Source organism: Arachis ipaensis, chromosome B08 (genome assembly GCF_000816755.2).
Source record: "Arachis ipaensis cultivar K30076 chromosome B08, Araip1.1, whole genome shotgun sequence".
NCBI lineage: Eukaryota > Viridiplantae > Streptophyta > Magnoliopsida > Fabales > Fabaceae > Arachis > Arachis ipaensis.
The window spans coordinates 11,036,039-11,051,465 of NC_029792.2; positions in this window are offsets into that span (position 1 = coordinate 11,036,039).

Consider the following 15,427-nt stretch of genomic DNA (forward strand, 5'->3'; position numbering starts at 1 on the left):
GAGAGAAGGAGTGGCTAAGAGTAATTAAATGGCTTACCTATAAAATTGTTCTGGTAAAATCGTAGAGCTCGATGCGGTGGTCGCGTGACCGCAAACGGTGTGGCAATCGGAGCTCGGACGGAGGAGATACGGCGTTTGGAAAATGGAATAAGGGTTTTGTACCCTTCTCTTCTCCTTGCTGCGTTCAGCGCTGCTTGATGACTCCATATTTGACGGTACATTTTAACTCAATTTAGATAGAATCTAGCACATGAACTCACACTTAATCACCAAAATAGCATATTTTTGTGTTTGATCCCTAATTTGAACTTAAATGTAAAAACATGCAATTTTGTGCTTGAATTGAGTAATTTAATTCCACTTTCATGCCATTCGATGCCGTGATATATTTGCTGAGTGTTTTCAGGCATTAGAGGCAAGAATAGATGGCTAAAAGTGAAAGAAAGCATGTACAAGGGAGAAAACATGAAGAAAACAAGGAAAAGCACACACAGCGAAGTGTGCGTGCGCACAAGCGAGAATTTCCATGTGTGCGTGCGCACAAGCACCTGTGCGTACGCACAGGTCAATTTTCAGCCGAGTGTGCAGACGCACACACCCGTGCGTCCGCACAGGTTCCTGCACGTGATTTCATTAAACAAAAGTGTATTGCGCGATTTTGGGGGATTGAAGCCATATGAAGGCATGAGAGTAGAAGGCCACTTTTTACATTTTTTTGCATAGTAATTAGGAGTATGAGTAGTGTAGAGTAGAGAGCTCTCCTAGGGTTTATGTAGTTTCTATGTAGCATTTTATAGCAAGCTTAATCTTGGATTTGAATCATCTTCAATTGTAAGTACTCCTTAATTCCTCTTTAATTATATTGGCTTTATTTTCATTTCCTTTGGTTCAAGCACTTTGTTTATAATTGCAATTTTGAGTTCTTGAAGTTTTGATTGATGAATTTAATGTTTCATGCTTTCTTTGTGTTTGTTTGGATGTTTATTGTTGGTATTGTTGATAGTTGGTTATAGTTTGTTAATTTTCCTTGTAATTTTTCATGTTTTACTTTTATGCACACAAGGTGTTTGTGAAAATGCTAACTTTAGATTTTGAGTAGATTTTTCCACCTTGGCTTTTGGTTTGAGTTCCTAGGATACTAGAGTCATAATGTCTGACATTTAGTAGTAATTCTTGAATAGTTAGTTGACTCTTGTTTCCATTGACGCTAGCTTTTTATCAACTAGTTTGGTAAGTTAGCTAGGACTTATGGATTAAGGTCAATTATGCTTGCTTGACTTACTCCTCGATGGTTGGGGTTGACTAGGCAAGATTGACTCATGATAATTACCATAGTTGTGGTTATGGCAATGATAGGATTCCTTAGACTCTCATTCCCAAGTCAAGGCCATCTTTATTGCATTTATAGCATTTTCACTAGTTTTGATTTTATTCCTTGTTGCTTGCACTAATTCCAATTTTGATCATCTCTTTGTTCTTTTATTTTTTAAGCTCTTTTAATCTTTCATTTCTTACTTGAAAACCCCATTTTGCCTTAACAACCGAAAGAACAACACTTCCAATTGCATCCTAAGGAGAATGACCCGAGGTTGAAGTACTCTTGATCTCGGTTATTATAATTTGAATCTAAAACATTTGATTGAGAGAATTTATTGTTGGTTTGGACTATGCTACTAACGAATTGATTCTTGTTTTGATTAATTCCGAACCATACGACAAATGCTCATCGTCACTGCTTCTATTGCATTTGGAGAAGAAAATGAGCTTTGAATCATTTAAATGTTGGGCCGATTAGGCCCACGGGCCTGGTTTGGGCCCAGTTCAACCGGTTCGGCCTGTTCGGTCCAATCTTGGGCTGAATTCTTTGAAATTAGTGTCAAAATTTTCGTTTTGATGAGCTCTATCCTAATTTAATATAATATTCACATTTCTAAGTTTTTTTATTACAAATTAATTTATTGACTAATTATTTCTTAATTTAACGGGGTTTACAAAAAAGGACTCAAGCAAGGTCATTTGTCACAACTGCAGAGAAGCTGGACACTACAAATACGACTGTCTAAAACTGAAAAAAGAAGACAAGTCTCAAAAGGACAAGAAGAAGGGACTTATGACTTCTTGGGAGGATCTCAAGATTGACTCAGATGAGGAAGAAGACTTCAAAGATAAAACACAAATCTATTTCATGGCTGGTGAAAATCAATAAGAAGAGATAAATTACTATGACTTATCTCTTGATGATTTGTATGTTACTATTGATGATCTCACTCACTATTCTGAAAAATTGCTGAATAAATACAACAAATTCAAATCTAAAAATGAAGTTCTAAAAGTTGAAAATGAGTTTTTGAAAGAAAAGGTGAAGGAGATCGAATGTGCTTTTGATCTCGTTGAAGCAAATAGATTTTTTAACATCTGAAATTGAAAAGTTCAAAGGAAAGCACATTATTGATCACTCTCAATAACTTGATGCTGAAAATAAAAGTTTAAATGAAATGATAAAAAATTTGAACAATGTTTTTGCAAAATTTGCACATAATTCAAACAACTTGGACAAATTACTTGCCAATCAAAGACTTTTGTTTGAAAAATTAGGTTTAGAGTATGTAACAAGAAATGATGTAATTTTTTTAAAAAAAAAACTACTTGTAAAATTCACAGCATCATCTTCAAAGATAAAATTATCTTTTGATAAATTTGGTCTTGGATATTCATCTAACATTGATGCTGACTTTGAAAAGCCATATTTTTTTATAAAAATATATCTTATTCAAAATCTGAACTTACTTCAAATAACTCTGATCTGGGTTATATCTCTAACAATGAGTCAATGAGGCCATTTTTAGAAAACTCTTTTTTCACAAAAGAACCTCACATTCTAAAAAATCATATGTGTCAAAAAAATTTGGTTTAAGGTTTTTTTTTTTGCAAGAGGAGGTACTAATGTTAGAAATGGATCTTTCAAAAAAAAATACACCATTTTCAAATAACATAAAATTCAAACCTTTTAATCACCATCAGCATCATAACTTCAAGTATTTTCAGCGACATGCTCACACGAATCACCATTTTAATTGCAATAAACCTGGTCACTCTTCTTCCCAATGCTCTATTGACAAAAGAAGAGTAGCTAGGAAACAAAACATACAAGGTTGTTTGTGATTTTAATACACTTAGACTACCAATAAGGATTAACTTCAAAGGATCCAAATTAATTTGGATACCTAAGATCACTTAAAAGCTTTGTACAGTTTTGCCTAGCATCCAAAAAGAAAAAAGACATGTGATACTTGAATAGTGGATGATCTAGGCACTTGACCTAAAAGTCTACTTTTTTCATCAAGCTTGATAAATACGATGGAGGCTTTGTGACTTTCGGAGACAATGGTAAAGAAAAAATTGTGGCCTTAGATAAGGTTGGAAATTGGAATGCTTGGTGGTATGTGAAAAAAAATTGGTGAAATATTGTTTGAAACTAAAAGATGCAATAATGTGTATGGACTAACCTTAGAGAAACTAAAAGAACAAAATATAGCTTGTTTTACTTCCATGAAATTTGAAAAATGGTTATAGCACAAGAAATTGAGACATGCAAGCATGTTTCAAATTTTTAAGCTTGTGAAAAAGAATTTAGTTAGAGGTCTTATTAAAATAAAATTTGATAAAGACATCACTTGTGATGCATGTCAATTGGGTAAACAAACTAAAAATTCTTTCAAACTCAATGATGACATCTCAACCAAAAGAACATTGAAAATGCTACATATTGATCTTTTTGATCCTACAAGGACTCAAAGTCTAGGTGGTAAGCATTATGGATTGGTGGTGTTTGATGACTATACTAAGTCTGGATAGATTCTTTTCTTAGCTCATAAGAATGATGCCTTTCTTGCTTTTTCAATTTTATGTAAAAAAATTCAAAATGAAAAGGATTTAAAAATTGTCTCCATTAGAAGTGATCATAGAAAGGAATTTAAAAACCAAGATTTTGAAGCATTTTGTGATGAATTTTGTATTTCACATCATTTTTTATATCCTAGAATACCTCAACAAAATGGGATTGTTGAAAGGAGAAATAGAAGCCTTCAAGAAATAACTAGGGCTATACTTTGTAAAAATAAAATTCCAAAATTCTTTTGGGTTGAAGCTATATTTTGAATCAAACTATCATTAATTTTTTTTTAAAGAAAACACCATATGAGCTTTGGAAAGGAGTACCACCCAATCTTAAGTACTTTTATATTTTTGGATGCAAATATTTTGTGTTAAACACTAAAGATAATGAAAAATTTGATCCAAAATCTTATAAAAGTGTCTTTGTTGAATATTCAACCACTAATAAAGCTTATAGAGTTCATATCAAGGAACATAGAATAAATGAGGAGTCCATATATGTCACTTTTTGTGATTCTAACTCCATTTCAAGTGTTGTTGAGACAATTGATGCAGGAACTAAGATTGCACAAAATTCAAATAGAATTCAAGAAAAAGACAAACCTGAACCTATAATGGAAGATGTTGTTCAAGATTCTGCAGACTTGAATCTAGGAGACAATTCTGTTTTGTCTCCTCCTGATACATAAACTTTTAAAAATCTCAATGGAACTGATCCTGTTCATACTCAACCTGAGATCACCTCGCCAAAGCCAAGAGAATGGAAGTTCTTGAAGAACTATCCACATGAATTCATCATTGGAGATCCCTCTCATGGAATTACTACAAGATTCTCAAGTAGAAAGAGAGACGAACTCAATAACTTGCTCTTATATCACAAGTGGAACCCCAAAAATGTGAAGAAAATACTTGAAAAGATCCCTCTTGGATAAAGACAATAGAGGAAGAGCTGGTCCAATTTGAGAAAAAAATGAGCTTTGGACTCTAGTGCCTTATCCGAATGGTAAGAAGGTAACAAGTACCAAATGAATCTTTAAAAATAAATTGGATGAGGATGGTAGTATTGTTAGAAATAAATCTAAATTAGTAGCTCAAGGGTTTGATCAAGAGGAAAAAATTGACTTTGATGAGTCATTTGCTCCGGTGGCTAGAATGGAAGCAATAATATTATTGCTTGCCTATGTTGCCAATAAAGAATTTAAAAGCTTCCAAATGGATGTTATGTGTGCCTTTTTTGAATGGCTTTATTGATAGAGAAGTATACGTAGCTCAACCCCCCGATTTTGAAAATAAAGATTTCCTAAACCATGTTTTTAAACTTTTTTTAAAACTCTTTATGGTTTGAGACAAGCTCCAAGAGCTTGGCATGAAAGACCTAGCTCTTTCTTGTTGAAAAATGGCTTTTTAAGGGGTACGACAGATACTACTCTTTTCTTTAAAGAATTTAATGATCATTTCATACTTGTTCAAGTTTAAGTGGATGACATTGTGTTTGGATTGGCACATGAAGTCTTGTGTGATGAATTTGAAAAATTAATTACTAGTGAGTTTGATATGAGTATGATGAGAGAACTTATATTCTTTCTAGGACTCCAAATCAAACAAACTCCTAGTGAAATTTTTGTACACCAAGGGAAATATGTCAAGGAGTTAGTAAAAAAATTTGATTTAGAAAATTCTAAACCAATGAGTACACCTATGCATCCAAATTCCAAACTTGAAAAGGATAAAAAATGAAAAGATGTTGATGAAATAAGGTATAGATGAATGATAGGATCTCTCATGTATTTATCTTTCTCTAGACCAAATATTGTTTATAATGTGGGTGTGTGTTCTAGATTTCAATCACAACCCAAAGAATCACATCTTTCTACTGTGAAAAAGATCATTAGATATATTAATGACACTATTGATTATGGTCCTTGGTATCCTAAAACTGATGTATTCTGTGTAGTTGGGTATTATGATGCAGATTTTGCTGAAAATCTTGTGAATAGAATAAGCACTTCAGGGATTTGTTGCTTTCTTGGATAATCCTTGAATGTGTGGTCAAGCAAGAAGTAAGCTACTGTTGCTCTGTCAACGGCTGAGGCCGAATATATCGCAGCTTCCTCTTGTTGATTGATTTGACTTAAAACACAACTTGTAGATTACAAATTGCAATTCAATAGTATCCCTTTGTTCTGTGACAACTTGAATGTAATAAATATTTCTAAAAAAAGGCTTGTTTTACACTCAAGAACTAAGCACATTGAAGTAAGGTTTCATTTCATGAGACAACATGTGCAAAAGAAAATAATTGACATACAATTTGTGAAATTTGAGGATCTATTAGCTGATATTTTTACAAAATCTCTATGTGAAGATAGATTTTGCAAATTGAGAACTGCTCTAAGGATTGTTAATGCTGATTTTTTAAACTGAATATGCTTAAAGAGTTTTCTGGTTGTTTGTGTCTATGAAGTGAGTCTCATTGCTTGTTTTAATCTCTTACACCAAAAAAGGAGTATTTGCATTCATCCTTTTTTAAGTCAAATCAGTTTCAAATTCTTTTTAATTTTTTATTTGACTTATCATTTCAAAACTGCCTGCATTATTTTTAAAATTTAAAATTCTTTAAGTCTCATTTTATTTAATTAGTTTGTGTTTTCAAAGGATTTTTTAGCATTTAAAATAGTTAGTATGATAACTTCTCATCTTCTTCACTGCTCCCATTTTTTCTTACATATAGAATATTTTTTTAACTTACATCATTGAGTATTTTGATATTGATTTGAGCAATGAAACTCAAGACAGAATTTTATATCTTAAGAGTAGTGGTGCTGTGAAGTAATCTAAGAAAAATGACACAAATGTAGCCAAAGATACAATTTTGGAAGAAAAAGAAGATCCTCTTGCAACTGAGGATTAGGGATCTGAGGTCTAGCCCTATTTGATGCTGCTGTTTTTTTACAATCTGTTTTTTGATGATACAATTTCTTACAATTTCTGATGACACTAACACTATTACCTGTTTTGTACTTGTGGTTTGCATATTGAATTGATTTTTGTAGGTTTACCCTCCTTGATAACAAAAGGGGGAGTAAGTGTTGTGTGAAAATAAATTAAAATAGCTATATTGAAACTATTAAACTTATGATGCTTGAAACTGGCTGCAAATTTTTTTTGTTTTAAACCATTATTTCACGTAGCTCTAATTATGCATATTACTCTGATTGTGAATATTGCTTATACTTATTATAGCTTTTGTTTTGGTTTCTGATATTTTAATTAAGGCTGCTCCACGATATTGCTACTGAAAAATTGTTTCTAAAACATTAGTTTATCATTTATTTTTGTTGAATTTTATTTATAAATTTTAGTTGTTGAACTCTATTGGATGACTTTAATTTAACTTTTACAATTTTACTTGCTTTACACTTTTTGTGTATGTGTTGAACTATTTTTCTATGCAGGTGTCCCTCCTTAGTAAAAAAAAGGGAGAAAGAAAAAAGAATTGAAAGGCTGCTATCTGTTTTTATCTTGATTTATGATGATGATGTTTGAAGTTGCTGTTTATGATTTGAATTTGTGTTTTAAAATTCGCAGCTTGATCTGGTTGTGAATATTGTTTATAGCTTAGCATATGAGCTTTTGAATAAATAACTTTTAATTAATATTTGGATTAGTTCTGATTCATGCTTGTTTTAAGGTTGGCTGATGATATTTGTGAACTGATAATAGCCTTGCAAACTTTGACATATGATCAAACAGGTTCTATAAGATACAAAACTGTTTGAAAATTATTGGATGTTTGGCATTATTTCTGTGAAAAGCTTGTTGGTATCAAGTTATGAAAATTAAACATTCGGAAAAAGTTTAGAGATCAAAAGAAAAGGAGAGCTTCAAACCAAAGGAAACATTAAAGAAAAGTTTTTAAAAACTCCTCTCATTTCATTTCAATTTATTTAATAATATTTGTCATCAAGGAAAAGATTGTTGAATTTAGAGAACTAAATTATGATTAAGATGATGACTAAATATTATTGGGCTATTATCCAATTAGTTGTGTAATTTATTTTGTTAAGTGTGTAGAAAATCAATTAATCACATTGGCCCAAGAAGAAATAAAACAAGCACAAATGACATATGGCCCACCTACACACAATCATGACCCAAGGGTTATTTGTTCCATCATAAATATTTTCCATCAGAAACAAAAGCAAAAATAAAAAAAAAAAGAAAGAAAGCAATTGGCCCAAAAAGCAAATGCTCAAGTCCAAATGCACACACAATGGTCCAAGGATATATAATTACTACCATCACAAATAATTTTTGGCTGAAACAAACAAGCCTCTAGCCAAATAATGAAAGATAGAAAGCAAGCCCATAATCAAACCAAAGTCCAACGGTGGTTAATATTCAAATCAATTCATTCACTTAGATGGTAACTAAGTGATTCAAATTCCATTTTGAACTATTTACTTCACCCACCAAACCAAAATTCTTTTTTCTTCTTTTTCTTTAACGTCACATCACTCTGAAGCAAGAAGAAGAAAAAAAAAGTTCTAGAGTTAGGGCAAAGTAAAGAACAAAAAGCAAGCTTCCAATTTCAAGTAAGAAGAGAAGGTCAAAGGAGCTATAGCAAAAGGAAAGATCTCATCAGGAAGAAAATCACATAAATGTTAAGAAATCAACTGGACCACAAGCACCATTCTGGAAAAAATGAAGAAGGTGAAGTCAATGGTGCTCTACTTGAAATCTACGGTCAAAAAACAAACTTAGGGCCAAAGCAAGAATGCAAAGCTCAGATTCAAGATTCTTGAAGAAAAATATTAAGAGAAGATTGAAGCTATGGTTGCATGTCACTGCTTCTACCCTCCCTCTCTCTCTCCTCTGTGAACGTCGCTGCTGCATTTGTGTATTGAGAGAAGAGAACCAACATGTGCTGAAGAAGGTTTCAAGTCCTAGAAGTTTCACTCCTTTATAATAGGGGTGAACGGCCAAGGATTGGAATAAGGAGCGAGAGCACACGTTTAGGTTCCCATAGCTCTTTGAGTTATTTATTCTTCTCCTTTATGGTTTTTATTTTGTAATTCTTTTTTCTCAGTTTAGTCTGTCTGAGTTTCATTGAAAAAAGACAAATATAGTAAGGTTTGTAAGAAAAAAGCCAATGAGTGGAAAAAGGTAGTGAGCTAGACTTGGAGAAAAAGTCTAAATTATTTCAGAAATTCTTTGTTAGTATTTTTATTTTGTGTCATGATCTTGAGGGGATTTCCTTGCAAGTTGGGTTAACACTTTGCATTTGAAAGTTAGGGTGAGTCCTAGTCAAGTTTAGGTTGGGTTAGAATCTGGACTTGTTCTCTTGCGGGTTGGGTTAGCACTTTGCATTTGAAAGCTAGGATGAGTCCTAGTCAAGTTCAGGTGGGTTAGAATCTGAACTTGTTCCCTTGCAAGTTGAGTTAACACTTTGCATTTAAAAGCTAGGTTGAATCCTAGTCAAGTTCAGATTGGGTTAGAATTTAGACTTGTCCTAGATAGGATTAGGTAGATCCTAGGGAGAATTGATGAATGTAATTCTGTTGAAAGATAGTGAAATTTCGTCCTGTTGTGATGGAGACTGGATGTAGGCTACATTGTACTAAGTAGTCGAACCAGGATACCTCTATGTGTCATTCTCTATTTTCTTCTCTGTTTCTGGTTCTGCACTATAGGAGACAAAACAGAAGTATCTACTACTGCATTAAGAGACAAAATCTTAATGCATCATGTTTTCTACTCAAAGTATCTCTACTGAACTCAAGGTTGAAAGCTAAAGAAAAAGGAGGCTAAGATTCAACCTCTCTTCTCTTAGCCACTGATAGCCATCAAGGTCATATATACTATAAGATAATCTCATCTTTTTACCAACTGTTCTTTCATTCAGTAGTTCCTATAAAAAAAAGATGGATGGTTTTATTCTTTTCAATTTTTTGGTGTGGTGTGTATAGAAAGGAAGCATAATAATATTGTATTTTACAAGAATATATGAGATTTTAAAAGGTTTAAGCATGAGTTTGACACTTGGCATATTCATATAGATGAAGTGTAGAGTGAATTAAAAGATGGCTAATAAAAGAATGAATGGTTAAAACTTTCTCAATGCTAACAACCGCAATGCTTAATAGATGTTCAATAACTTTTTTGGATTTAATTATTTTTTATTATTATATGTTGTTCTGTTTAATTTGTATTAAAGAGACTTATGATGATGATTTTATCGTGTTAGTGTAAAAAGTGTGGGTGTTATATTTATTTTGTACGCTCTTAAATTTCATGTCTTTAATGGATATTTGTGACTGAATAATTATTAAAAAATTAATTCAATATCTAATTTATATTCTATTTAAATTATAATAGCGAGTAAATATTTTTTATTTTTTAAATAATACGATTTTTCATAAAAATAATGTTTAAATAATTGTGAAATTAGATTATACTACAGATGATGATAAATATTTTGGCATTAAATTTGCTATAAAACAAATTTCTAGAAATTCTCTGTTTCTGGTTCTGCACTATAGGAGACAAAACAGAAGTATCTACTACTGCATTAAGAGACAAAATCTTAATGCATCATGTTTTCTACTCAAAGTATCTCTACTGAACTCAAGGTTGAAAGCTAAAGAAAAAGGAGGCTAAGATTCAACCTCTCTTCTCTTAGCCACTGATAGCCATCAAGGTCATATATACTATAAGATAATCTCATCTTTTTACCAACTGTTCTTTCATTCAGTAGTTCCTATAAAAAAAAGATGGATGGTTTTATTCTTTTCAATTTTTTGGTGTGGTGTGTATAGAAAGGAAGCATAATAATATTGTATTTTACAAGAATATATGAGATTTTAAAAGGTTTAAGCATGAGTTTGACACTTGGCATATTCATATAGATGAAGTGTAGAGTGAATTAAAAGATGGCTAATAAAAGAATGAATGGTTAAAACTTTCTCAATGCTAACAACCGCAATGCTTAATAGATGTTCAATAACTTTTTTGGATTTAATTATTTTTTATTATTATATGTTGTTCTGTTTAATTTGTATTAAAGAGACTTATGATGATGATTTTATCGTGTTAGTGTAAAAAGTGTGGGTGTTATATTTATTTTGTACGCTCTTAAATTTCATGTCTTTAATGGATATTTGTGACTGAATAATTATTAAAAAATTAATTCAATATCTAATTTATATTCTATTTAAATTATAATAGCGAGTAAATATTTTTTATTTTTTTAAAATAAATAATACAATTTTTTCTATAAAAACAAAGTTTTAAGTTTAAATAATTGTGAGATTAGATTATCCTGCAAATGATGATAAATATCTTCGCATTAGATCTACTATTAAAAAAACTTATAAGAATATTATGTTGTATTATATAATTTGGTTATATTTTTTTATCATCAATCTAGATTATTTAGATTGATATACTTCTAAATGTGAATTTAATTTTTTAAATTATTAAATAAAATCAATTATATTTAATTAATTAATTTTTTGTTTTAATTTTATCCTTAATATTTAGTTATAATTTATCCTTGATGTTTTAATATGTTTTTATTATACCATTAGGGCGAACAAATTTAATTATAACTAATCAATTATATTTATTATTTGGTTTGACCTAGATAAACATTAAATTATTTAGAGTATTCACCAATTTTGGTCCTCAAAGAATTTTGGATTAGACATTTTAGTTCCCAACTAAAATTAATTATTCAATTGGTCCCTAACAATTAATTCCGTGAGTCACTTTGATCCTTTGATCCATCAATTCTAATGGAGACAAAATAGTCTCTGGTAACTCTAACATAAGATAAAATGGTCACTGACTCCTTCTGTTCAGAAACGACATTGTTCTCCTTCAATTTCCATCATCTCTCACAGAATCCTAACAGTCTAACACTACAACTTCAAGTTGCATGTGCACACTCTGCAACTTCAATGTTCACAAGAAAAAAAATCCTCAACTTGTTCTCAACCAATTCATACTCTAAAAATCAATGACTATGTCTCTCAAGTGCTTATCATCTTTGATGGATCCCATAATTCCATGAATCTAGACAGCAAATCCGATTGTTAAGACTCGTCGTCGTCGATTGCTTCCTTCATCTTCTTCTCCAAACCAATGTTCAGTAATCGCTTTAGTTTTCATATGAGCGGGGACGGTGACATTGCTCATTGCACTGATAGCTTAGATACGAGGTCGAAACTGTCTGTTGATGCGTGAGTATCTTTTCTATATTTTCTTAATGATTTAGATATAGATTTATTGAGTTTTTATTAGGTTTTGGTGTTTTAGGCATGTTTGGATGTTACTTTGAGATGCATTGTGATTTTATTAATTTCAAAAAAGATTTGACGAGTTTGACAAAGTTCGTGCTGAAGAAAAAGGAAGAAATTGAATGCTGTCATGCTTGGCGTTTGGCACCAAGCACCTCGTATTTCGTGCAAACTTTCTGTTAAGCTGGCGCTAAATGCCACGACTCGGAGTTTAGCGCCAGGTACCTCGTAAAGCGTGCCCAAAACCACACGCTAGTGGCGCTAAACACCAATCCTAACGTTTAGCGCTAGGAAACCAGTAACTTCAACAAAGCTTTCTGCCTCAGCATAACTAAATGTCGAGCCTAGCGTTTAGAGCGTTTTGGAGCTCCAAGGAAAGCTTCGTACTTTAGTTTTTCGTTTTTTTATTTATTTATTTTTTATTATTTAAAACAAAACACAATCTTTTAGGTTTTAGAATTTATTATTTTATTTTATTTTTAAATCATTTAGATTAGATATAAAAGGGAAAAAGATTTAGCCCTTCGAGCTCTCTTATCTCCTTCTTTCTCATTCTACATTTACATAATTTGAGAACCCTAGTTTTTCTCTAAGTCATGAATAACAAAACCTTTTCTGTTAATGTTAGGAGCTCTATTTATTTTGATGGATTAATTCTATTGTCATTCTACTTTTGATTAATGCACTGATTTAAATTCAATGATTGCTTTTGTTCTTTATCTTAGGAATTAGAGTATATTGGAAGATAACTCTCTTTCTACATGAATTCTTGTTGAATCTTGAAAAAGTTAACTCACTTGAATAACAGCTTGAAAGTAATTCCTTATAATTCTCTAATTACCTGGACTTAACGTGACCAAAGAATTAAGTGACCAAAGAATTGGCGGATGATTAAGTTAGAGGAGAAAACAGTGTCGTTTCTGAACAGAGTGGTCAGGGACCATTTTGTCTCCGGTTAGAGTTGCCAGTGACTATTTTATCCTCCATTAGAGTTGACGGAACAAAGGACCTAAGTGACTGATAAAATTAATTATTAGGGACCAATCAAATAATTAATTTTAGTTAAAGATTAAAGTATCTGGTCCAAAATTCTTTGGAGACCAAAATAGGTAAATACTCTTATATTTTTATTTAGTGCTTGTATGTCACTGTAGACTGTAGTGCTAGTTTCCTTGCAGCACTTCTATTTTCTTTTCAGATTTTTAGTTGCTAAAGTATATATTTAAACGTGAAGTCATCAGTTTACTTTCTCAGGCTTGGACCCCAAAATTGATCAAATAAATAGTAAATAATAGTGAACAGGTATATAAAATTATAAGTACATCATGATTTATTTATGCCTAGTTTAGATTAATTGTTTACTAATTCTAAGTGGAAGAAGGGAAAAAAATAACGTCAAACAAATAACGATAGAAAATATTGTTTTATTTCTAACGTGAATGAGAAGTTAGAACGTCGGTCTCTCATTACTGCAATGTGCAATCTGATGCTGCCACAAATTTAGAAGAAAAAAGAAACGCACATCATAAGAAGTAACAAAGAATATATATTCAGATGTTAATTTCAACCTACTTCCTATTAATGAAGCAGACAAACAAAGAACACAACATAGCTTCCAAGTACATCTCTCTACGCCAACTAACACTGTTCACACTAACAAACATCAACGTCAAGTTCACACAAACAACAACAACAACAACTTATCAAGCTTATTTAAAAAATTAAATTAAATGTGATCTTTTAAATTGGTCAATAATGATTTTTGTTTTTCACATAGTAATTTCTAAAAAAGTAATAAATTAGTCTCTTATCTCTAAAAATTTTAGAAAAATTAATTTCTAATATTTAAAAAGATGATTTTAAAAAAATAGAATTAATTATAAATTGGCTGATATTTTAAAAAATAAGAGATATTTTTATTTTATTTTAATTATTATAGGAAAATTTGTTTAAAATTTTAATAGATTAGGAACTAAATTATTAATTTTTATATGAAAAAATAATTTGTTGAAGAAATCAAATTTGAGATATTACTCTTAATATAAGTTGATTCTTGAAAGTCAAATAAATAATAAGGGCCTTAGAAATTCAGGATACCATACCATACCAAATTCCCAGTTTCCCACCTGAGTCACACGATAAAGTCTTTGAAAATGATGTTGGAAATTTGGATTTTAGGGTGCTATATATCTTGGTTAAAATTTTCTTTTATTTGATATTTATTATTCAAACAACCTAATAAATAATCTCATAATAAAAAGTATTTTGCAATCAATAACATTATGCATGGCAGGAAATTCAGTGGAAACACGTCATTATATTCCTTGACTTCCAAACTTGAAATAAATGTCACAGGATGAATCTCCACGTTACTACTAGTTGATTAATTTATTTATATAATGACTTTTGTTTAGGAGGTAGAATTGACTTGTTGTTATAATTGTAGCAAAATTCTTAAGTTAGTTAGTCCACCCCAAACCAAAGAAATGACACAACGGCTTATATATAGCAAGATTCTATTGTGAAATAATGTAATTCTAGCACATTTTTACTCGTTGAAAATATGGATCAAGTTAAATCAGTTGTTTTATGAGAAGAGATTAATGTGTTATTGTTACTTATTAGTAGAAATACATTCACAAGTTCAACATTTTATATAATAAATCATTTTGAGCCCAAAGATTTTATAAACATGAAAAAATTATATAATATATATATGCATTCCTTTTTAGGTGGATCAAAGTTATTTGGACTTTTCTGTTGAAATTAACATCGATCATGTGCTAAGCATCATCATTCCCATTTCGGCAATGTAGTTGCAAATGCTGACGCTTCAAAACAACTAACGACGATATAACTATAACTATACACTACAATAAGTCGGTGTTTGGTTGGGTAAATACTAAATAAAAGTGTTGCGTGCTATTGAAATATTTCAGGTACAATCTAGACATAATTAAAGATATTCTTTGTACACCTATTGAACAAAATATGCTATGTTAAACTAGCAAATAAAATCATATTTTAAAACAATGTTTTGGGCTCAAAATTTTGACATTACAGTAATATTTAAACTATTCATCTTACATAAACACTTCTAATATCCTTTGGAGCACGAATACATAGTCTAAGTGACGTATCGTGTAGCTGATAACTGTGTTTGTTTTGTGTGCGTATGACTTGAAATATAGATGTAATATGATACAAAATTTTCAATTTATTTAATAACAAAA